Here is a 25574-nt window from a genome sequence, read left to right as displayed (position 1 = left end):
TTCATGAAATAGCGACTATGTGGATTATTCTAAATTTAGTGTAATGTGATTCTGATAATCCCCCATGTAACACTGCTTTGTGATGTGTCAAATTAAAATGTTGTGTATTTGAAAAATAAATTTAGGCTTACTGTGAACACAATGAAACTTGGCTTCATGGCTTACTTGGGCCATTGAAAGGCACTTTTATTCTGAAATGAAGCATTTTTAGGAGGGACAATAAGCAGAAATTGTTATGCCATCAGTGATGAGTCTAAATACTAAATATAAAGTTTAATAACAACCACAAATGTCCCTGCATATAAAGGAAACCTTCCGTTAACCACATTTCCATGCTACTCTTAGAGTTTTAGGCTTGAGTCAACACACCCACCATTAAGTAGTGTCTGTAACTAATGCAACAGTGAAAAATTTGTACCCCCTCTAGTCCATCATAGAAATGTTGTCATTCTACTCATGGTCATAATCACTGAAGTCACCCTGCAAAACACTCAAAACAAACCCATACTTTTACCATTTACTTGATACAGCAGTGGCTCAGTGAGAGTGATGGATAAATTGACCCTCAGGGATAGTTGCTCAGTGTCAAGGTCACTGGTGACTTGTCAGAGCTACAAGGAAAAATCCATCAGTGTAGCCAGGGAAAGGTGTAATATTTGTCATTCTCAAATGAACAGCAGATGCTTCTTCCCCATCGGTTTGGTGTGCAGCCTTTGAGATTTGATGTGACCATAGCAAACTTAACGGTCTTCTGGTTTTAGAAAGACCATGCTGTTGTGCAGCACTTCCATTTCCTCTTTTGCATGTGAAATAAATTTTGAGAGGGATATGGACTGTAACTGGCATTTCACCTCATGCACAGTAAACACAAAAAATTTAGCATTTTAGTTAATGAAGAAAACATGTAAAACATAGATTGTGAATAAAATTTGCACTTTGTTCCAGGGCTGTGGAGTGAAGCCAGCTCTAAAGAACCTGAAGCCTGTTTTGTATCTAATGACCATGGGGGGGTCCATTGGTTGCAAAAAGCTGTTTGTTTGTATGGAAGACTACAAGAAAATGGCCCATCGCTTGATTTATTACCTCAGTAAATATTTTCCTAATGAGTTTATGGTCTCAGTCACTGGCTTCAAGTCTTCTTCAACATAACATGATGTTCATTTATCATGGAAATAGACCATAAAGCAGGGTGTGCATTTGGGTGTGGCTGCCCTTTTATGGACAGAGTGTACCACAAATGGCAACTTGGCTAGTTCAAAAAAAGAAAAGAAATAATCAAGATGACAATGGCCAAATTACATACTGGCACTTGTAACAAATGTAACAGAGGTTTGCCACTTAGTCTAAAACAGTTACTTAATGTCTATGCTGCCAATGCAGAAACGTGAAAGAGGCTCGGATAAGGAGGATTCACTGATTACAGAAAGAATGCCATTAAAGTGTTCGTTTGTGACATTAAAAATAAGATTTAGTTAGCACCCCTTGAATTTGAGCAGGACTTTTGCCATTTATGACAAAATGTATGGAAAATTTGCAAATGGTGCTAAGCATTTCCTTGAAGTTTTCTTGAAGTTTCCGCTTGAACCAAAACAGATTTTATTAATGGCCGTAAAAATGACTCTCTTCATGCTGCTGTCGGCTAAGTGGCCTTTCACACATAATCAGTCAACGTGCTGATTATGTGTGAAAGTAATAACATGATATTAAAACACTATTGTCAAGTAGAGATTATCTCAAAAGAAAAAAAAATGAATTTATTGAAGAGTCTGTAACCCTTTTTCTCGGTGCTATTGTGCAATGATATGAAATGCTTGCACCAGAGAGATATTTAAAACTGGGTTACATTGACAGTTGCCTCTGAGAACTGCTTTGACAAACACTCAAAATTTAATCTGTTTATATTTAGCGGCTTCATGATTGAATAATGCACCCCTTTTACATGCAAAAACAACTGCAGGGGATCAGCGATAATAAAAAATGGATACATTCAACTTGGTTCTGCAAAAAAAAAAGTTATCTTCTGCAAACTCTGCCGAACCCAAGCCATCATTAACAACATTAAATCCATAAGACATCAAGCAACCTGAGGAGGAATGAAGGGAATAGCCAGCAGAGTAGCATACGATTAATTCAATCACCAGCTAAATCTATTTTTAAAGATTTATGGATTCGTCATTAGCATAAGCATGAAGGAGATCGATAACAATGACATTATCTCTGCTGAACTAATCAGTTTATTCACAGATCAAAACAAGGCAGAGTAAATCTTTTGTTTAAAGATGTATCATTTCTGCTTTGTAAGTGGGTGTTAGATAATTTGACAACAAGTACAACAACAATGTAACAGTGGCAGGAGCCCACACAGATTTGGGACGATTTCTGGCATGAAGGCAATCTCATGTAGACTCAAAACATTATTTTACATAAATACTTACAAATATATTTGTCAAGGAAGATTGAATATGCGTTCAACGTGTTAAATTCCTAACAGGCCAAATACTTTGACAAAGTGCAATTACTATTTCACATTCAGGCAACCTGAGATAGAGAAGAATCACCGTGCCGTCTTGTTGATTGTGCCGCAACTACTTAAGGGAACATATCGGGACCATTTCTTGACTGACATGGTGTCATCTCCTTGTCAAGCACAGCAATGGAGCTCGAGGGTTGGATCCCCTGACGGCTCGCAGCCTGCGGAGAAATGCCAGGGAGCCGGCAGGCCCCTCTGTTTTTAATAGAAACTGGTCAAAAAAAAGATCTGTCATTTACTCATTCACTATTGGGTGGCTTCTGGAGGCCATTAAGAGCAACTTTTCCCTTTCTTAACATGCTGCCATAAAACGATCCAAAGCCTCCACTGACAGGAGTCAGTGCACCTGCTTTACAGGAGAAGCTCAATTTTCAGCAAGTTATTCATTTTAAGGAATTTCTTGCAAATGCTATGCAAGAGCAGCTGTCTGCATTTACATATCACAGTGTGCATGTGTGTGTGTGCGCACGATGACGCATGCAGCGCACAGACTGTGTAAGGAGCGAAATAAATCATGTCTGTGAGCTGTTGATTAATGAGGCTAGCATGCTGAAGTTGTTTCACCTTGTTTTCACCAATTTGTATGAACTATATGATGTGAAACACCAGAGACAAATATTGCAGCTGTGTGCGTTTGCGAGTGCGCGTGTGTGTATGTGCGCAGGCATGAGGTTCTCAGAGACAGACGAAGTGAGAGAGGTAAATATATGGGTGAGTGAGTGAGTGATGGGAAATAAGACCCTTGGCCATGAAGTGCAGTATCTGCAAGTAAAGTATTTCATCCTGGAATAAGAGCCACTCCATCTCTACCTGTGCTACATAATAGTCCGTTTCAGCATATAATGTTTGCAATTAGGTTTTTGGCTGTGAATAATGTCTATTATTTCAATAGTTATCAGAGTTAATGTAAAGAGGGCACAGTTGGTTGATAGAGGGTTCCCACATGATTCCTCGAAAGCTCTGCAGTGAGAGGTTTTTGGGGGTTTTTTTTCCCCCCCTCGCTCCGTACTGCCAGTCAGGGTTCACTGAGATGGTGTTTTCTTGTAATGGGTGCACACAGCAATAAACCAGTTCCCTTTGTCCGCTCCCCTCTATAGGGGGAAAGATTCTCATGAGGATCTATTCAGCAACTTGTTGTACAACCAGCTAGCTGTCGAGCTAAAAGAAAATAAAAAAACAAACACTGAATTCCTGTACAGCAACAGTTATGAACTCTGTGGCCAATTATTATTATTAGCATAAATTCAATTTAGTCTGTTCCACCTGAGCAGTTGTAGTCGGTCTTGATGCAATGATGTAAAAATCAATTCTGCTGCTGCATTCATTTCTTTTGGGCCTGTTCATTATCCTAAATGGTAAAGTACAGAAGTATGAAAGAACTGTGGACCTCTTGTGTTTACTATTTAACAGCCTTATAAAGCGCCAGCCCACGTCTGGGCCTTTTGTTGTCTAGTTGGAGCTTAGCAATCAAAAGTGACAACGTTACTTCCTTGAATTTAAATGTTTTTCTTTCAACCCATAAATACCAAATTGACATGGCTTTTATGGTGATTGTGAGCCAAAGTAGTGGTTTTGAAAACGCTGTTATTTGGGTGAAAACTGTGCAATTTCTTGATTATGAATCAATTACCAGCATTTCAAAATAATAGATCAAGGATGAAAGAATTTGTGTATTTGACTTGTTGTAACCTGATGTTATGACAGCATTTGTTGAAGAATCTTTACTGTTGCCTTTCAAGTGTTTGCATATCAGTTGTCATCAAATAGGTGCGTATCTGTTCTCAAAAATAAAATAAAAACGCGCTGAAATTTAACTTTACAGATTGTGCACTTGGATAACCCTACCCATCAACTGGCAGCTAACCCTCTTGCCAACGTGTGCAAAAAATAATTTCAAACAAAGCGAAATCCTTCCCCTGTACTTGCTGGAGAGAAGGATCCACAGAGGAGATGGCAAGTTGTGGCGGCCGGCCATGAACTTGGCTGTGTTTGCTGACTCAGAAGTGGACATTAGCATACAGCTGCCATTAGCCAGGCTGCAGCTGCTATGGATGCCTTCCTTACTTTGCTAAAGAAAGAGATAGTATGCTGGGCTAACTCATATGGCTGTGACAGGGGGGTTCATAAGCTGTGCACTCACGATCCCTGGAGACCTTTGCTGATGCCTTCTCACTGTCCTGATGATTGATGCTGCGCTGCTGTAATGATACACTATTTGCAACCCATAAAAGTGGTCTATTGTATAACAGACATGATATGTCGCACAAAGGAAATAGGAATCATGTTATGTAAATGTGGACACCAATCCGGGTTTGCAAACACATGCAGGAAAAAAAAAAAAAAAAAAGCACATAAATTTCCAGATTCGGAAATATATTCTCAGCCAACAGAGTTTCCCTAAACACTGTCTCTTAAATTGATTTCTGCTCGTTCCCAATCCACTCTGAGAGAGCCATCTTTTCATGTCTAGTTGAAGCTGAATCACATTCTGTCAGGGTTGAGGTGATGTTGCAGGCAGATTGCTTATCCGTCAGGATCACAGCAGACACAAACAGGTTGCTGATGCTGCTGCTTAAAGCTGTCTCAGTCAGCCGGCGATCATCAAATCTGTCCCTGTCTCCCATGATATATTGACAGCATTGCATTTGTCTCCCCCTTCCCCTCCAAGCTGAATTCCTGACCAATCCCACGCCTGGTTATCATGCCATCATAAAGAATGTATGACAGGGCCTCAGAGTAGTGAGGGATGGCTTTGGTGATGCCGGCAGGGCTGGTGAAAATGGAATAACATAGGTGTGGCGGCACGTGGCAGCTTGACTTCCAGCCTTGATTCCCTTCAGAGCTGCCCTGACTCCGGGCACTTCTCTTACAGAGTGTGTGAGGAGTTGTTGAAGTGAACATAAAATAGATAGAGTTTTGTCACCTGATGGTTATTAAAGTTGAAGGAGGAAAGCTCGGCAGCTTCAGATCCAATTTAACACTCCTACCATGCGCATGCAGGTTTTGCATATTAAATATTGTCTGCTGAATTCACGCCTTTGAACTCATTAAGATTTAACAAGAATTCTTTGGGACATTTTCCAAAGAGCACTGTTGAGATCTGGTTTGAATCAAAGACACAGATGGGTTTTCATGCAGTTTTAGTTTACCCATTAGGAAAGACGTAGAAATCCCGAAAAACTGTTGATTGGTTATGGTTGAAAAAACCTCGAACCGCAAGTTCTTTTCACAAATTGTGATCTCAAGAGATGGACCTCAGACTGAAATCAATACAATCAGCACGATAGTGACGTCAAAACTAATTAAGATTGCTTGTGTGGCACAATGGTACCAATCTGTGCTGAGTGGACCCAATGTCAGCTTGGGCTGCAGCAAGGTTATTTTTCTTCCATTGTTTGAGGCTTACAGACATCTCCAGAGGGATTCCTGCAGCCAAGACACTATTATCTGGCTATGGTTTGGGACAATCACACTGTCCCTCTCTCATTTCTTGTAAAGGTCCCTCTTCAATTAATCTCAGAGCCAAATCTTTTTATGCTCTCCTGTACAGGAGAGCATAAAAAGAAAGAGACTTTTTTTTTTTCCTCCCAAAGAAGCCAGGTTGGTTCCCTGTGTAGAAATCAAACAAAGAGGGATTATGTCACATAGAGTAAACCCAGGAAAGAGAAGATGTAGCTGGGTGACTCTGATTGTGTTCAGATAATGTAGTGGTATCATTTCTGGCAGAATATGTTGCGCTTCAAAGAATGACCCTTCACAAACTGATCTTTACATTTCAGTTCATTTCCAGCATCCTCAACAGCCTCATTCAGTCCAACGCATTGGTCAGAAGTGTTGCTCCAAAGTAGATTACGTGAATTATGAAGTGAATATGAAGAAGCATCGGCGATAGCTGCAGTGGTTGTCATTTCGTTCTGTCAGCCCTCAATTTGCATTTTAGCTTGCAAATATGGTCTGTCTAGGCTTTTCCCCACCGTCACCCAGTGTATGCTGGGAATGCACTCCCCCGAGCGTTGAAATGAACAGAATTGTAAAAAGTGGTATTGAGGTCAGGATAGAAAATCTGCACACAGAAAAGATCGTGTCATTCCAGTTCATTAAATTTTGCCTGCTTTGCCTCTTGGTGGCATTTCCTGCAATGTTATTGTCATGACTGACATGAATGCAGGCATCACGCTGTGTTTAAAGAAACCAGCAGGTTAGTCCTGTTGCGATGTTGTTCGGAAAAGAAAGCAAAGGCAGAAGATAGAAATTTTTTCATACAACATTGAGCTAGAAGCATTTTTTTGTATTTACTGACAGACCTCCTTCACTTTCTTTTGCAATTTGAGATTAGTTGAGTACCCTGTTGATTTGTTTACCTGATTAGGTAACAGCGAGATTGCAGTAATTACCAAAGTGAATAAGGCATTATTATACCCGACAGAACGCAGACACAAGTCGAAATGTTTCAGCAACATTCTGTATATTAAAAGAAGAGGTTAGAAGTACTGAAGTTGATCCCCATTTTGTCAGTATGACCCACAGACAGAAAAGGGCGTGCGCATGCATCCATGTCGACAACGTGACGCATGTCTGACGGCAGTGAGGTGCAGAACGGCGCAAACAAAAGCATAAAAGAAAGAATCACCCAAGTAAGCAAACATGTAAACAAATATTGTTATGGGCTTTGTGAATGTTTTGTTTAGCCACCAGGATGCCGCCAATCTCTTTTAATAAGAAACACAGAATGTAAATATAGCTTTTGTTTGCAGGAACACTCCATGGGGAACTTTAAAATATCCAATTCTCCACCTCATTTTAGTTTAATAATAAAAAAAAAAACAACAACTTTTTTTAAGCTTCACATTGAACACAACCAAAGTTAACCCTATCTTTGCCTACAACATGTGATTTCAATTCCATGTTACTCTCTGAAGCCTTCATGAGCCTGCAATGTAAGATCATAGCTTCTTGCTATAACATCATTATTGATCTAATTATTTCCATTAAGACAGAAATTTTTTGGCAGTTAATGTTATTTCAGGAGTTAACCATCATGGGGAAAGATACACTAAAACATTTGTAACCAGTAGTACCTTGGAAATGAGACAAATTGAAGTAAAGTAAACTGAAATATTCACCAGTTGTTTCACAAACTTAAAAAAAAACAAACATTAAAATGCACCAATTGAAACACATGAGCAAAGCAAAACAAACAAAACGCCTCATGTTTATTTGTCACTGATATTCTCTCCTTAGCCAACCTTGCTTACATGTAATCAGCTCAAAATAACCTTGAAAAATGCAAAAAAGGCAATTGTGTTGAGGTGATTAATTCATTTTTAAACTGCTGCGCCTGACTGCATGTGGACCACAGTAAGATTAATTTAGTAAATTTATGTATTTCGCAAACGTGCTTTGGGAGCGCAAAGACGAATGTTTATTTGGGTAAAGAAGCCCCGATCTGATGTTACGCTCTGGCCCAAACACTGTAAGGAGCTGTGCACACACACAGTCAAAGTTGTTTTAAAGTCAAATGGATTGTAACAGGAACCTGAGATGCACTCTGTTCCTTACTCTGAGGATTAGGTAATGTGTAGAACAAAAGAGATATGAATAATTTATCGGCCAACTGCATGCATTGCGGTCACACACATACAAGTCAACAAGCTTCCAAGTCAGTGTGGGACTTTCATGTTTTGAGCAATTTAAGGGAGATCCTTTGAGAAATCCTTTGTAAAGTATTTAATTGAACTCAAGACGCATACTAAGACTCAATTCACAGCTACTGTTAGATTGTGTTATGTACCCAGATTATTTGAACTTGATAAGATTTACACCTAATTTAAATATACTACGCACATGTGTCAATGTGGAGATGTGGTCGCGCTCACATTATATTCTCTTATCATTTACTTGAGTCCAGAAAACAACAACACCAAAATAAAAAAATAAAATAAAATAAAAAGCTAGGGGAATAATAGATGAAAAAGGCAGCCATCTGTGAAGATGGACTGCTCAGGACAAAAGCAGTGAATGCTTATTTATGCAGCTGGCTAATGGCTGCTTGCTGGTGAGCTGCTACTCTTGCTGGTTCGCATCAATCGCATGCAATTATGGATTTTCCAGCCTCATTGTTGTTGCATGTGGATAGACAACTCGGTCACGTTTACACTTGTGTGTGTTCAGTAAGGCCTTGATGCGTCCTTCACCAAGTCTCGAGGAGATCAGATCACAAGCCATCCTCTGCGCTCAATATCTTATCACCTGCATCCTCCCAATCATGGCTCCATTCATAATTACAAAATCAGTTTTTGACATTTTCCATCTAGGACACCGGAAAAAATGCAACTGTCCTCCTTTGCAGCAACCCTGTGTTGCTGAGCGGTGAAAAATCCGTGCATTTCACCTGATTAATTATTGGAGTTGATTTGGACAAAACACTTTTGCTGTGTGGAGAAAAGCTACATTGTGATATGAATCTGGCTCCCCCCCCTTTGAAGAAGTCCTGTAAATGGGACTCCTTTTTTTTTTTTACTTCTTCTTTTCTTTTAGGGCTATTCTATAAAAAGGTGGCAGTGTCTGAGGTCCCAGTGGTACCTATTACGCCAACCTAGTAGTCATTAATCATGGACGAGTAAGCATTTCAACACAGCGTCCGCACTGAGTTTCCAATAGCCATTCATTAGTAGTTTCCACCGCCATTTCTTTTCTTAGCATCTGCCCCGTCCTCTCCATCGCTCCCACCTGGACTCTACGGAGTTGGTCCTTTTCTTGCTGACTTACCTGCTTTTTTACAGTATTTCATGTGTTATGTGGAAACTGTAGAAGTGGATGAGCTCATTGTTCCGGGCTTTTTATATATTGTTTGAAAACTAACCTTGGCAAAGTTTTTCTTAATCTCTGGTGTGCTTTTCTTATCCTTTTTTTTTTATTTTTATTTTTTTTATTTGTCTATCAAAAAAGACAAACGTATAGCATTGAGTGTTATAGTGAAAAGTTGTTTTTTGCTTGAGTCTGACAGCCTGCTGTCTTTCATTATATTTGTCTTTCATGGATGGTAATCAGGTGTACTTTCAACAGCGGGAAGGAGACAGTAGAAATAGTTGTCTCTAAATTAAAGATGTTAAAAAAAAAAAAAAAACATTCTTGGAATCTGTCATTTACCTTGTCATTGAAACTTCTAATTCTGAAAACTCAGGAGTTTGGCAGCTTTCTGCCATTTGTTAAAAAAAAAAAAAACACATTTGCGTTCATACTCTATTCTGTTTCATTATATTTGTCATAACAAAATAATCTGTCAAACATCATGCAATAGAGTAGCCAGTGGGGAAATTATAGCCATTATTAATGGTCTCCAACATCTCTCAGGGGCTTTCCATTATAATTATTGACTTTTTTCCTTCTTGTCTCAAACAGTGCTTTGACATTAAATTAGGGGGTCAGGGTCAGCATCTGCTCACGTTGCTGCAAAAACACAAACACAAAGCACGAATCTCTGTGTGCTTGGTGATGTTTGTCTGACGGAAAATGAGACCAAATCTGCAGAATTTTTTATCTGAATTTATGCTAAATTTATTTCAAAGCCTTTCAAGTGAAATCCTTGTTTGGTTCCATAAACAAGCCAAACTGGGGCTAGTTCAAGAAATGTGAGGAAAAATCCAGTCTACATTTCGATCTGTGTGCTTCAACACAAAAAAGGCCAGCCAGCATTTTAGATAATTTACTTGATTGCCCAAGAGGATCCCTGCTGTACTGTGCCTGTACTTACTGAGAAGATCACCAATTACGGCAAGTAGTGAGACAAAATTATGGCTATCAGACAAAGACCTTGAATGGAAAAAATTGTTTCATGTTGACTTTCTCTACAATTTTCTGTGTGGTTCTGAGTGACATTGAGTTCAATTTAATAATTAATACCAAAATATGAAAAACTCATTGTGAAATTGAGCTTACATGGCACTGTCAGAGCATTATTATCCCTTTCACAAAGAAATGGGGCCTGCTGCATGTTGAAATTTGCCCAAATCCTGACTGCGCAAACTTGGGCTTTCTGCACTGATTGATTGAGTCGAGCTGTCAGCCTGCTCATTGTCATGCATCAGACAGAGGAGCAGCTTTCCTCTCAAAATAATTTAGCTACAATTACAGTCAACCTCACACCTCGGCAGCGCCGTACTTAATATCAATCACCTGGAGAAGGCTTTCCTAAAGTGCTGATCAGCACAGAAGTGTGGCGCTCCCTCCTCCTCAGTCTACTTCATGTCATATAGGACATTAACCCTCAGAGTTAGGTTTCCCTCAGCAGCAGCCCAAACAAAATGATTGCTAATCATTTGCCGTCTGTGCTTTGGAAGCCTGTAGATGTAAGTCTGCATTGATTAAGTGGCAGGGGATCGTGTGAGAATGAGAGCAAGCAGCCTCCTTCACTTTTCTAATACAGATGACATGGAAAGACAAGGAAGCGTGTGGCACATAGCACTAAAGGGCTAACATGAGGTCACTTGAGGTTCACTATACGCATTTATAGCACTTGTGCCATGCTCCTTTCTTGTTTCTTTTTTTGCAGTTTAAAACAGTTGAACTCTAAATTAAACATTACTAAATGGAAAATTGCAATATTAACTTGAATTTATGCCGTCCCAAAGCCTCTAATATTTGTAATAGGCCACATAAAAAGACAAAGTTCAAACAGACTTACATTATTTGAACTTTAGATTTTCTGCATGATTAAGAAATCAAAAGTAAATACCCCCATGGCCACATAAAGAGTGGCAGAGCCATTACTCATAACCTGGAACAAAATTAATAGGCCAAAGTCTACAGTACCATACTGTGGGTGCATGAGTAATGCAGGGTCTTGGCTGCTGGTGTGTTATTGAACAGAAGCTAACAGTGCTTGCCAATTCCACGATAAATATCAAATAGTCTGGCGGCACATTTTGGAAATTGAGCTCCATGATGGAGTGGAAATTGCCATCAGGCTGATGCATTGTTAAAGACAAGCAGGAACAGCTGGTGGCCTTTTCCAAGATAATCCCACTCTTGATGTTTCTCGACGTCTCACTGGTGATAAGAGTCTGTGCCCTCCACTTTTCCTCTCAACAATAAAGTTCTCCTCTTGGTTTATAAATGAAACCCCATTTAATTCAAATACAGACTTTGGAATCACACACGTGCTTACAAAGCAGGATGCAAAGCCTGGAAACATTTGGACAAGGAGTCTAGGAGTCTGCATGTATGCAGAATCCATTAACTCACAGTATTGACGCATGCCATCCTTCTGCTGGCCTGTTGGTGATTTGGAGGTGGCATACTGTGGCATGCCCTGTCTCATTCAGGCCAGTAACTGAAGCCTCAAAAATGGAAGGGAGGGAAATTGAAGGTGCGTCGGAGTTATTGTGCAAAAACTGTCTGCACTGTTGAGGCCTGGCATAGGAGAGAGAAGATGGCAGAGAAGGGCTGTGGAAAAGCCCAGTAGGCTTATAGTTGTTTTTTTTTTTTTTTTTTTTTTTTGCCTATTGTGAAGTATATTTGTCTGTAGCCCTTTTGGAAGTTTCACAGAAGTAGCTTGACGACTGAAGACATGTTTTCTTTATGTGAGAACCAGCCTCTGTGATGCAAAGAGAAAAATGCTATTTTTTTTTTTTTTTTTACTTCCAACTGTTTATGGGAAGCAAGTGCCAAAGCTGCATCGGTCTCCAAAGCCAAATTGCTAAAAGTAACAAAGAAACGTGCATGCTCTTATTTTCGATCACTCAGTGTTGTGTGAGAATTTAAAAATTTTGCTTGTGTGATTCTGAAACTCAACATTCCTCTTTAAAACTGTGAATATAGAAAATGTACGCAAGACTTCGCACAAGAAGGCTGATGGATTTCTCCGCTGAATTTGCTCATTATTAAATTATGTCGGCACACTGGGTCACGAGGTTTTAAGCCTAATTACTATTCTTTTGAAAAATCCCGGTATTAGTCTAGATTCATGCAAAATGGAGGACATTGTCGGGAATAAATTTGTATCCTAAATTTGGAATGCAAGAGAATCCATTATGCATTCCTGCAAAACTTTATAAGGTTATATTCCTTTAATTATGGCTCTAAAGTCGTGGCATTGACTTCAGTTTTGCTTACAAGAAAGGAATTCTACACTCGAGTGGAGAAGAGAGCATCTGTTTCCCAAATATACTTCTGATATTACCGCGCTATATTTTCGGTACCTTTAACCTATGAAATGTATGTCCTTTGAGAGACTGATCAGTCTGACTGACCCCATGTACTGCCTCAGAAACCTTATCGGATACAGTCTCCACTGTTTAGTTTTGTGTGTACACATTCAGCAATTTGTGCTCTATCTGCTGCACTCCAAACACACTTTTCTCCTATAAGATAACAGCTGGATGATATGTTTGTCGTGTCAGTTCCTAGAATTACCTGACTCTCCTATTTGTCTCCGATTGTGGTTCTAGATACTTTTTTTTTTTTTCTGGATTGTGCGCACCATCTCCTGGATTGTCATGAATCACCCCTGGTAGCGTCTTATCAACCTTCCCTGCACAAATATGAATGTTTAGCTCCATGTAGACAAAGGCAGTACATTTTGCCCTCACGATGTTCAGTGGTCAATGCATGCTTGTGTGAAATAGAATGCTTCCTCTGAACTCTCGCTTTGCCTCAAACAGAAACTTTGGTGAAACGATGATTTGATATGATTTCAAGCCATTGTGAATGTTGTGCCGTGTCATATATTTCATTTGCAGACAGGTTAGCCTCAAAGCCTCTTCTGCCCACTCCTTATAAAAAAAAAAAACAAACGAAAAACAACTGAGGACAGTTTTTGCTCTCAACCTTTTTAAGTTATTTAACGTGTTAATCAAACAGCAAACTCACTGCAGAGATTTGTTAGTACTTTGTTTAGATAGTTTCCATAGCGTTTTTCCTGATGCACTGAATGATTTTCTAAGCGCGTTTTGTTTGCAAATTGCGAAAAAATTCCCAACAAACTATCGGAACTTATTGGAAGTGTTTAATGTTTGTAGCCCAGTAAATTAAATGTAGCATAATACTGCGTAGGCAGCCGCCATGGCAAGAGTAGAAGACCCAAGAACTTTTACAAGCATAATCCACAGGGAGCAAAACAATGTAAAGCATCACTGGGCTGTAACATCTAATTATCAGGACCCTCTGAAGTGTATTGAATTTGTCAACCCATTGGAAAAAGCTGTTTCCAGTGTTCAGTGTTTACACCTTTCCAAAAAAAAAAAAATTATGTTTCACCCTTTCTTAGAAGAAACAGTTTGGCTCTTCCATGTCAAGGAGAGGGCAAACTTTAATCAGGATGCTATTCTGAACATTGAGACAAATTGTGACACATTGTTCTATCTGAGGGCTTCGACCTCTGTTGCTGTTTCTGAGGAAAAAAGATCTTTTTTATTTTTTTATTTATTTATTTTTTTTTTGGTGAGCTATTTTCAAGTGTTGCGTCAGTAAACTTCCTATTATTGTACGTTATTCACAAGTGAGTGTATTATGGGACAATTCACCACCTCCTGACCTAACAGGCCAGAAATGAGATTAAGCTGCCACTGTGCGTAACCTGAGGTAACAGCCATCACAAGTTGTTGAACCATTATTGGAACAACCTGCAGCCCTTCAGAGCTGCTTTCTAATGACCGCTGCGCCTGCTGTGTTTGATGTGTAATTTGTCCCTCTATCACCCACAGGCTAAACTAAAAACTAGTATGTTTTGATATGCAATAAACAAACAAACAGGAGCAATGCGACACTTTTGAACACCTTTGTGTAAAGTTGTGGTTTTTGGGTGAAAAGATTCTTTTGGAGTCTTCTGTTTCACATCAGAGCTGAGAATAACATGCACTAGCAGGCTGAAGAAACACTGCATCAGGGACCAATTTAAATCATGACACCGTCAAGATGGCGCCTCAGAGGTGTCACATGTGGAGGTGACTTGTGCTGAGCATTCTAAAATTATATATATATATATATATATATATATATATATCATGAAGTTTATCCTGCACCGATCTCAAAAAGCACAAGAATCCTGAGAACATGCTGATCTGTCAGCAGAAAAGGGACGGGACTATTTAGAGTTCTTCATTGACGTTACAGGATTTTAAAAGCTATTTTAGTTTATATATATCTTCACAACATCTAGCTCAAAGAGCATATTAATTTGATAATATTGCAAAATGTGCAATTGATTATTTATTGCTTGACCAACAAGCCTTACTTATGTTCGTTTGCACATTAACTAATCTACTTTTGAATATCAGCTCCGTCTATATGATGAAGCCATCATTAAATCATTAGACAAGAGGAAAATTGTGTTGCGTGGCGAAGCATACCTTCTCTGAGAACATCAAGCATAATTTTTTTTTGAGGCTTTTCCCGCTCTGTTCTTGATTCAACTGCCGATTTCACATTCGACCCACTTTCAGCAAGGCTCTCTACTGGGACACAACCCAGAAGTGTCATCATACAGCAGAACCAGAATAATAAGGCCCTCCGTTCTGAAAATGAAAGCAAACCATCCCCTGTTTATGCAGTGTAGATTGACACAGAAGCACGGCGTTTTTCTGTTTGGGCCATCTGCTTATTTGAGAGGCACATATCATCGTCATCTTGCGTTATTGTAATCAATGTGGATGAAGAAAAGAGGCACGGGGAAACAGACAGGATAAGCACAATGTAATCTAACTCACACACATCTCATTTTGAGGGCTAATTATGCACACCCTGCCCCCTTGGATGTTAGTTTGGTATGGAAATGACAGCCAGCAATTTTATGAGACCCTTAGGAATGTAATTAGTATTATAATATAATGTAATTAGTCTTACCACGCCATGTAATCACACAAGGCTTGGGATATCAATAGTTAATGTACAAACTGGATCACAAACAACCTGATTAAATTTTCTAACTTACTTTCAAAGAGCCAGTAGCAGTCTGCCAGCAGGTCTCACAGGGAATTTAATGTTTTCACTGAAGTTAGGGAAGTACATATTGTCTCTGTGGTGAACTCTGGCTGGCATAAGTCTAATTATAGGAATGCTGATATTGATAGTGTTGTCTTCAGCGAGTGTTTAACCTAAAGACGTTTAACTCTCTGCTCTGGCCTCATGGCTCAAACAGTGTGGTGGCATTCTCATGAATAAGTTTGTAAAAGAGCAGGTTTTAATCTTATAACAGCTACAACACAATGAAACCGTACAGTAAAGAAGTCTGCATGTCCAGCAGCCCTGTGAAGTACGTTCCCCTTCAACGCCATCTGCCAGCCTCCGCGTCTTCACTTGCATCGATTTTCAATAGGAACATATTTAACACTATTAATTGTGTTTAAAAAAAAAAAAAAAAAAAAATGTGATGATGTCATATCATTCAACTGTCAAGTGTTTAACTTTATGCGGTCATGTTTGTATTTGTAATCATTTTGACCTGCAGCTGCGCAGAACAAATCTACCACATCTCATACTTTTAGTTTTGCTTTTTGTTTTTTCAAATTAGCAGAACTACTCTCCAATCTTTCCCAGCGTGCCCTGATGACTGCGGGGTACCTCTGGTACAGAGTGCAATACCGTGTAAGACAGCTGCTTTAATGTCTTATATACATTAAATAACCATGTCGTAGTCTCACTGAATAACTTGATGGGAGACCTTCTTATTAGTGAATTGTTATTATTCATCCTCATGTGCAAATTGTCTTGATGCACATAAAGCCTAATGAAGCAAATAATTCCACTTGATGCTTGTTATGATGTTTTAATCATGTCTCTAGTGCTCTCATTTTTGTGATATAATTACTGTGGCTTAAAGAACAGTCCAAAGCAGCTCTTTAATTACATTTTTGTCATTGATGTGACTGTTGAATTAGATGGGTTTTTTTTTTTTTTCTTTTACCTGACTTGCATTTTAAAACCAAGGCGTAAGATGGCTATAGGTGCAAAGTGAAGGATGTATATAATATTAATCCTTGAGCACAAACAAGCTTCTCTGTTATCTAGGCCAGCTTGCTTTAAATTACACAGCCTCAGTTGCTGTTTTGAGTGTCTTTGAGAGAGCATTTCTCTCTTCAAGCATGTTTCCGCTATCCAGCCTCCAAAGTGTTACAGTCATAATTAGCCTAGATTAATGAGGAGGCCACTTCAAAATGAAACATATGAATAATAAAGGTGCTGTTACAAAAACACCATTTCATCTTTCATTGTAATCTCACACAGAACTCATTGGAAAGTAAAAAATAAATATATAAAAAAGCATGTTATCACATTTACTAAGGCCTTGCTGACTGTTTGTGCCTGTGAATATTAATGAAGAGGAAAGTTGCCTTTTTTTTTGTTTTGTTTTTGTGCCATATCTTGAAACTCAGTCAACAAAACCTATTCATAAATGGCACTTAAGAAGCTGTGTATATTAATCAGGTTGAATTTCCCTTTTAATTACTTGGTCTCAGGGGGAAAAGGGAACAGCTGAATGTACATACCTGAAATGAAGCAGTAACCCTTCCTGTCTATCTGACTGGCAGCATGAGTTGCTTTTGACAATGGTCAGAATGAATTAAGACTGCCCCCTTCCTACTGTTCTCAACTCTTACAGATAATTAAGCCCTGGGGAACAGATTTTGAGTCTACCAAGAGATCACAACGGCTTTGAGATGATCATTGTGCAAACACTGGCTTCTCTTCAGTCAGGCAATGAAGCCTCAAACAGCCTTCATATAAACCATATACTGGATACTGTATATAATGTGGGTATTAATGAAGTTTAAGCGTCTTTACTTTTTATCGTTGTTGCTGAACGATGCACAGCGTGACAGCTGCCATATAAAGAAAATCTCACACACTGAGTCGATGAGTGACACATCGCACATACATATACATTTTCCATTGTAGTGCTGATTTTGTACATTTCTGCACCCGTGAATAGATAAGATATTCAATATGCAGTAGAATATTAACACAGCCTACGCCAAACAGGGAAAATGAGAAGTGGTTCGCTCTGATTTCTGAATGAAGGAGCCGACATGTTTCCCTCATTTCTATGTCTTGAGAAAGCTTCCCTCACGGGCCAATGCTGCGGAAATTACTTCTGAAAATTGATGCTGGAAAAGAGAATTTAATATGTCCCTTTTTTTCTGATTTGGTTTTGTTTTCTCCCTGGGAAGGTTTCCTAAAATGAGAAACACCACCATTCAGCTCCCTCCAAAAAAGGTTGCTTTGTACTATGTTAAATTTAGCATGACAGGATGAAAGTTAATTTCCACATTAAACAAATGTGCTGATCTCTGATTTCAGGGCAGCAAACACAAAGCACAGTGAGACCAGTGAAAAGTGGAGAGAAAGTAGAACAAACTTTTCCTCAGAATTGAGGCCAACACTTTACCCCTCTGCCAAGTGCTGTGGGTTTTTTGTTTTTTTTTTGTTTGTTTGTTTGTTTGTTTTTCTTTCAGAAATGCCAGTGATTTTCTATGATTAGGTCTTTTTTTTCCCTGAGTTGAAGCCCACAAACAATACTTTTCTCTTAATTAGGATTTTTTAAAGCGTGAGAGTGGGTAGGAAGAATATGAGAAGCTTCAAAAATGAATAAAGAAAGCTAAATTTGATCTCAGGCGAAGGCAGCGCTTGCATCTTCAAGCTACTCATGATCTCACTCAGTGGAGATCAAGTTTAGTCTCCTTTTTTAACCATGTACTTCATCCAGTATGTGATGTTTTTCAATTTGGCGTGTCTGAGTAAAATAAGTGAAATCCCTTCAGTAGTTGCTGACGGTTGACCAGTGAGCATTAACAAAGACAGTTCATGTGTTTGGCAGCATGGACCCTGAGGGCCTTGGCAATTCAGCACCAGGTCTTTTTGATCTATAGAGAACACACCATCGATGTCAGCACCAGGAACAGTTATTTCCCCGGGGAAGCAGCCAGTGGGGACAGCTGAATCCAAGAGGCTAAAAATATATATGTGTGAGGCGATTACAGGTATAAAGTCGGATGTGAACAGTGGGAAGGCTTTGAAATGCTAAATTAGTGTCTGCTCCCTGCCTGTCACTGACACTGCACTCAAGAGGAATGATTGTCATCCGCTACAATTTGGCCCATTTCACTTGCATATACTGTAAAATATATGATCCAGATTTGCACCATATGTCCATTAGATGACTCGATTGAGGAGTTCTAATTTTCTTTGCAACGGGAACAAGGAAATTACGCCGACTGAAGAAGTAGCTCGCGTACCATAGTATCATAAAACCAATGAGACTATTATTAAAAAGATACCATCAATTTCATTGCACGCTGTAGTCCAGGAAAAAAAGATAATTTCAGTGAACAGCTTTAGTATTGTCTGCAACACTCAAGCTAAAGCAGAATACATCTGCATTAATGTTCTATACCCCCTTTATCTGCCTCTCTTACACCCAAATTGCCTATCGTTTGTAACCCTGCATGTAAGGAAAAATGTTAAAAAGATGCTTTCCTTATCAGCAGGCCCTCCAAATTCTCTCCATGTTCCACCTTCTCTTGATTAACAGTAGCCCCAGACACAAAAGAGCAAACACAGTTATCGGACAGGGATCAGGGAAGAAAAATAACCCTCACCGCGAAGGTACCTCTCCTCCCCCTTTTCTTTGACTTCCCCAGCCAGGAGAGGGCGGGGACAAGTGGCGGAGGAGGACATATAAGTGTGGGGATGAGGAACACCTTGTCAAGATGGTGGATGATAAACAGAACACTCAATGCGGGTGGAGGAACTAAGTGATGCTTCCTGCTCCCTGCTCCCCTTGGGTGGTTTTACCAGAGTTTGTAACAAATACGAATTGTGGCGCATTGGCATTCATCATTCAGACCTTTTAGGCAAGATTTTAACTTACAGTTTGTTCCGCGTGTGGTCTGCAAGGGCTCTGCTTTCTGAGCTTCAGTAACTGTTGATAAAATGCCAAAGTGCAATAACCATTTATGTTGCCAAACTCGGCCATATCTACAGTATTTAGAAACAGGTTTGTGTCAGGACTGAGCTGGAGTAAGCTATAAGAAACATCAAAGGGACTAAAGAAAGTCTGGCAAAAAGAGTGCGCTCCCTGTTCTGCCTATATTATTCAGCCTCCAGCAAACTTTAAATGGTGAGGTAAGCTGGTATAAATGACACTGGCAAGATGCAACCTGATTTCACAGATCTAAGAATAAATCCCAGTGTTGCCTCACCACAATCGCAAGTGGAGCTGGATTGGATCTTTGCTAATGAAGTGTTGAAGCCAGAAATCTTGGTGTATGTCGCCACATATCAGCTCTCTCCCTCCTTTTGTTTCTTCTTTTCTTTACTTGGCTGCATCACTTTTCAGAAACTAATATGAAATAGATGAAAATCTTGAAAAAAAAAAAAAAACAATGTGTGTGGATATATATATATATATATATATATATATATATATATATATATATATATATATATATATATACACAAACACACACACAATATATACATGTATATACACACAATGGTTTCACAACTGAAACCCACATAATAAAGAATTAATGAACTATTTGCTAGGGTAATGGATATTAAACTATACTTAACAATCTGTCAGGCCAGGCCTTGACAGCCATTTGGTTGGGGTGATAGATTTCAAAGCGAGATGAGATATCAATCACTGTCCTGTTGTGATTGGTTGTTTGTGTGTGCGGCGGCGGCCCTCCATCTCAGTGAGTCGAAGGTTGGCTGATTGCTCCCTCTGCCTCGCTACATTCATTGCAGCTACCTGACACCATGTTATACACCCGATGCTGAGCGTGGAAATGCTTATTTACACTTCGCTGGGTCCGACCCTCCACATGCGCAATGTCATTTGCGAGTCTTGATGCTGAATTGCCTGGTGTACACATATGGGTGGACTGGTTTAGAAGTCTGGTTATTGCCTCCCTTGCTGCTTTTGTCCATTTATTTCAAGATAGGTTAGATGGTGTTTGTTTGTTTTGTTGGCCAGCCTGTCTCTGGGTGCTGCTGCTACGATAACTGACTGACAAGTGGTTAAGATGTCTCTTTGTGCTTATCAAAAAGTTGGCACATAAGGGTGAACCACTTTGCTCCCTATCTGCTTGGAAGCCGCAACAGAAATCAGATTTCTGGAGGAGAAGCAGTGACAAAAGCAGCTGAACTCACAATATAGTACGTAAAAAGAGTCTGCACCAACATTAATGTTATCAGAACTGTCTATATCCATCAAAGAGATTGTGATCAGGATATTTATCCATATAAAATGATGTTTACAATCCCTGCACCCTTTTATTGTAACAGCAAATACCAATAACACTATCACTGTAATGCTGTTTTCTCCCTTGTGGGTTCTTCATTTTTTTCCGTCATTATTATAATCACACTTGTGGTGTACATAATTGTGACTCTTTTTTTCCCCCAAATGTGGGAAATTATCCCTCAAGTCTTATAATTGCTTGGTAATTTTCAATGTTTGTGGCCCATATCATATATAAATAAAACTGCAGTTTTAATGCGGTATGAATCTGTGGTAAGAAGTTTACTGACTAGATTTATTTGCCCAGTGAGAAGAAAGTGTTTTTATATCACAGTGTCCTATATTTCATTTTCCTAATAGTGCTAGAGTGAGAATAGGCAGAAGGGAAGAGCACAGGCTGAACGTGGTTTAGAGCTAATACTTATTTTGATGTTGTTCCTTTTTTCCTGACGACCATGTACGGCTTTTCCCACGTTGCAAGTGCCATTAATTGTCTAACAGACCAGAGTTGCAGCGTTTCAAGGAGAAAGTAAACACAGAGAGACATTTGATATCTGACTTAGTTCATACTATTGATGACTCGCTTATTTTCAGCTTTTTCGTTGAAATAATTCAACAGCTTGGGAAATGGGAGTTAGATGGCAAGCTCTAGCATCTTAGTCTATCTTCGCATTAAGGAAGCATTGCATCTCTCCCAAAGTAACACTACTTGCCTACTAACAATTCTCAATCCTACAAATAAACAACTGACAACTGGTACTGGCAAACCTATTGAGCGCTATGTAGTTAACACTAATTCTGCGAGCACGGCAGCAGAAATGAAACTGCTGGCTGTTGTCTGGTTGTCTGTCTGCATGCTGATGCTGATAAAGTTATCCAAGGGCAAAGATGAATTTGTGGCAGAAAAAATATTGCTTTGCACAGCCCTGCGCGCGTCCAATATTGCACCTGGACTGACACATTACCTGTATTTATCCTAAAATCAATCTGCACCATCAAAGATATAGTCGTATTTAAATGTTATTGATTCTTGAAAACATTAATAATAAAAGTAAGTAGTTGTTTAATCTGTATTTTTATAAACACACGCAGTGTATAAAAGTAGACGATTAATGAGATCTCCCAGAAGTGACTAGTTCGAAGAGGAAAAAAAAAAAAAAAGTTTCAATATTTTCCTCGTACATGTAATAAATTGAAAAACTCAAACGCATTCTTACGAGAAAGTCAGATTATAGTGCAAACCCGTGAAGTCAGGTAGTAACTGTATCTCACATGGCATCCCTGTGCTGACTGATCCACAGCCAGTTGAACATTTCAGAAAAGACAGCTTTACTGCCACTGAGAATCAAAAGGATGGAAAGCACCAAAGAGAAGCCAGACATAGAATCCCAAGCTTTCCTGTCCAGACTTGATCTGCCCTGACATATTGATGCATATCCTCTTTGTCCTTCATGTTGTAAGCAGCTCTCTGAATTATACATGTGCGCCCAATATTTAGAGCGGTGAGATGGTGCTTTCTTCAAATTATTTTCGATTTGTGCGTGGAACAAAAAGAAATGCTTATGAAAACATGTTCAAAGACACATTTTCAAAACTGAATCAGCAGTGAGGTGCTGTGTTTTTGTTGAGGACATACTCTCCTGTCACACCTGTGTCCTTTTTTTTGGTACATTTTCTTGCTCCTTCTGATTTCCTTTGATGCCATGAGCCATCTTTACGTAAGCTGGTGAATGATGGTGGAGAATAGCGTCTCCAAGAGATATCATGGTTCTGCATCTACTTTATCATATTTTAGTACATGATGATTAAAATACCATTTTGACTAAGATAGTTTATGTGCTATTATATATACACCAGTGCTTGCCAGAGATGATGATGAGGATGGAGGAAAAGTCCTTCCTCCATCTCCTGCATGAGATGAAATTGGTATGGTCTGTCATTATAGGCTTGATCTTAACTGAAATGCATTTTCCAGATGGCGCTCCTCAATTAAGCTATTCTTTTCCAACACCCTGAAGAAAACAATGTGGGTGCTCATACTCCTGACAGTTACATATATTTCAAATGTGTTGCAGCGCCCTTCACAGAATTAACCACAGGGCAGGAACATTATTAGAGTCCAATTAGAACCCCACTGTGTCTGAAACCACTTGGATAATCGTGGGATTTTTAATCATTGCTCACAAACACTGGAGAGAGGTCAAATTTACTGCTTCCTGACCTTCCTCCTGCTATATGATCCAGCAAATGTATCAATACACTCTGTTGTTGTCACAAAATGAGCAGCATGCACACATACCGTCATGTACTGGAAGAACTTCCCTAATTTCTTGATTTTGTACACAGTGTCAACAAAAATGTTAGCGACGGCAGAAAATATTTTGATGTCAGTATATCAAGGGCTGACGTTGAAATCAATAGCTAGTGAGATATTTTACGAGTGTTTCTGGCGTATGAGTGATAGATTTATGGTGCTTGGAAGAACACCTGCATGTTTTGTCACGCTTTAGCAACCTACCCATAAAGGGTTAAGTGATCATAAGGAACTAATGAGCCCCGGATGTAGAGCTGTCACACAACATGACCAACAGATTTATTGGTTCGCTGTTTTGTTTTGTTTTGTTTTTCTGTATTATTCTCAGTATTGATGATCCATTGGAATTTAAATTGTGTGGTCTCTGCTGGATTACAATTACCCCTTCTATCCTGACAGGGGTCAAAGATATTGCATAGTTGATTGCTGTCTGGGTCAGCCGTTTAGCAAAATGCTTGTTATTTAAACTGGATGTGAAGCATTTTTTAATAATTAAGGTTTTGTTTTGGGTTTGTTTGTTGTTGTTTTTTTCAGCACACGTGTAACCAATGGCACTTTTATGACCTCACCACAACGGCAGAGCTGAGTGAAAGTCTGACTGATCATATTTCCACCACTGGTCAGCTGAATGCCACAGAAGCTAAGTTGTACTTGTGATGCAAACAGGTTCTATCTGCATAACTATGCAGTACTGTACTTGAATGCCAGATGGGGGCTTCAGGCTACACCTCTTGTCACAGTGGTTTACCAGCTGCAGAGAAGCTGTAGGGAAATGAAGACGCACTTGAGATACACTGAACCATTATAAATGACTTTCACGGATATTATAATATCATTATTCCTGATGGAGGTAAAGGAATAACACCTGACATATGGAAAATGAGAAGAGGAAATTTGGAGGGAGAGCAAATTAGAATCTAAACAACAAAAACACCTGTAATCCTGGATTTACACAATGCATTAAGGCAGCACAGCAATAAAGGGCTTGATGAGAACTAAAGGGTTTCTGCTCACTGAAACTCTAGACAGCTTCAAATTTGAAATGTTAACAGGAAGTTTTTATGCGGTTGTGTTAGTTGAGCTACATAAAGGCTATTGTAGATTTTATGCGGTCTCAAACAGAATGAGAGATCCTTTTACAAGTTAATATAGACTTTGATTTTTTGATTTAATTAACTCATGTTTGTTGTTCTTGTCAGATTATATTCCTCGAATGGAAACAAAGATCTAGGCAGTCAAGCTGCCTAAGTTCTAAGTTTTTTGATTTTCTTGGGATGTCACTTTTCAAAAGGATGCTGCTATCACCGCTCCTTCACATTTCAGCCAGTCCCTGCATGAAATTGGCATGTGATCGTGACATTATTAAATAATGAATGTGTTGGGAATGTATCGACGATGAAAGCTTTGAACTGATTCCCACAATAGAGCCTTCAGCAATAGTTAATGACTTTGCACTTCAGAAAAATGGTTCATCAAGCCTTTTTTTTTTTTTTTTTCATGCAATCTAATAGGTGTTAGAAACCTTTTTACATTACATGTTCGAAGAACATCTCAATCCAAGAGGTTCCCATTAGATAATGTACGTAGATATTTCTCAATGTAATGAAAGTGAGCAGAGATCAAGTGAACATTATACAATTCATCATAATCATGATCATGATCATTATCAGAGAGGAAGTGTCTGATGGTTAAAAGACTGAGTAGTACACATTTCTCTGACAACCACCCGATACAGTACTTTCATCTTGTGAACTATCACCTCTCAGGTTGCTTCATTACATACCTTGATCTTTTATGCAGTCGGGTAAAAACATAAGCCTTTGCAATGCTTTGATCTCACATATAAAAGCTCCCCAAGAACTGACAGTGTTTCAAGATGGATGTGGCATTAGATAGACCGTGTTATGTTTGATATTTCAATGCATAATTTCTTAAGAAACAAAAAGCTAAATATTGATCACATCTAATTTTGAAGGGGGCGTGACCAATTGTGTATATGCCAGATGTAGCCCGTTTGTGTGGGAAGACATTTAAACTGTCAGGGCCAAAGGGAGATTGCCGTGATGTTCACAGGTACTCTGCCGTTGCATTTGAAAAGATTATTTTTTTTAGATATCTGGACTTTAGTCAGACCAGCTGCGTTAAAATATTATTGGATTTCTTAAATTAAGAATTTGTTCAAAGAGAGCAGTAGCTGTAGGAGGCTTCCCTTTTATGCACAGTTTGCTGATATTTGCTCCCTCTTCATCTCCGTTGTTCAGACTTGTGTTTGAACAGTTAAACATCAGCTCAAACAGTCCTCCATTTGGGAATTACAGACTCCTAAGTGACTTCAAAAGCACTGCCTTCATTTGTACCAACAAAGAACAGAATGTGATGATTCATTCACTTTTCTCCTCTTTGGACACATTTTGGGTGATAAACAGAACCCCCATATGGCCATCCAAACATGCTGTGGAAAGGAACACACATCTATTGAACAGCCAGGC

This window comes from Echeneis naucrates, chromosome 18 (assembly GCF_900963305.1).
Source record: "Echeneis naucrates chromosome 18, fEcheNa1.1, whole genome shotgun sequence".
Taxonomy (NCBI): Eukaryota; Metazoa; Chordata; class Actinopteri; order Carangiformes; family Echeneidae; genus Echeneis; species Echeneis naucrates.
This window is presented reverse-complemented; position numbering follows the sequence as displayed.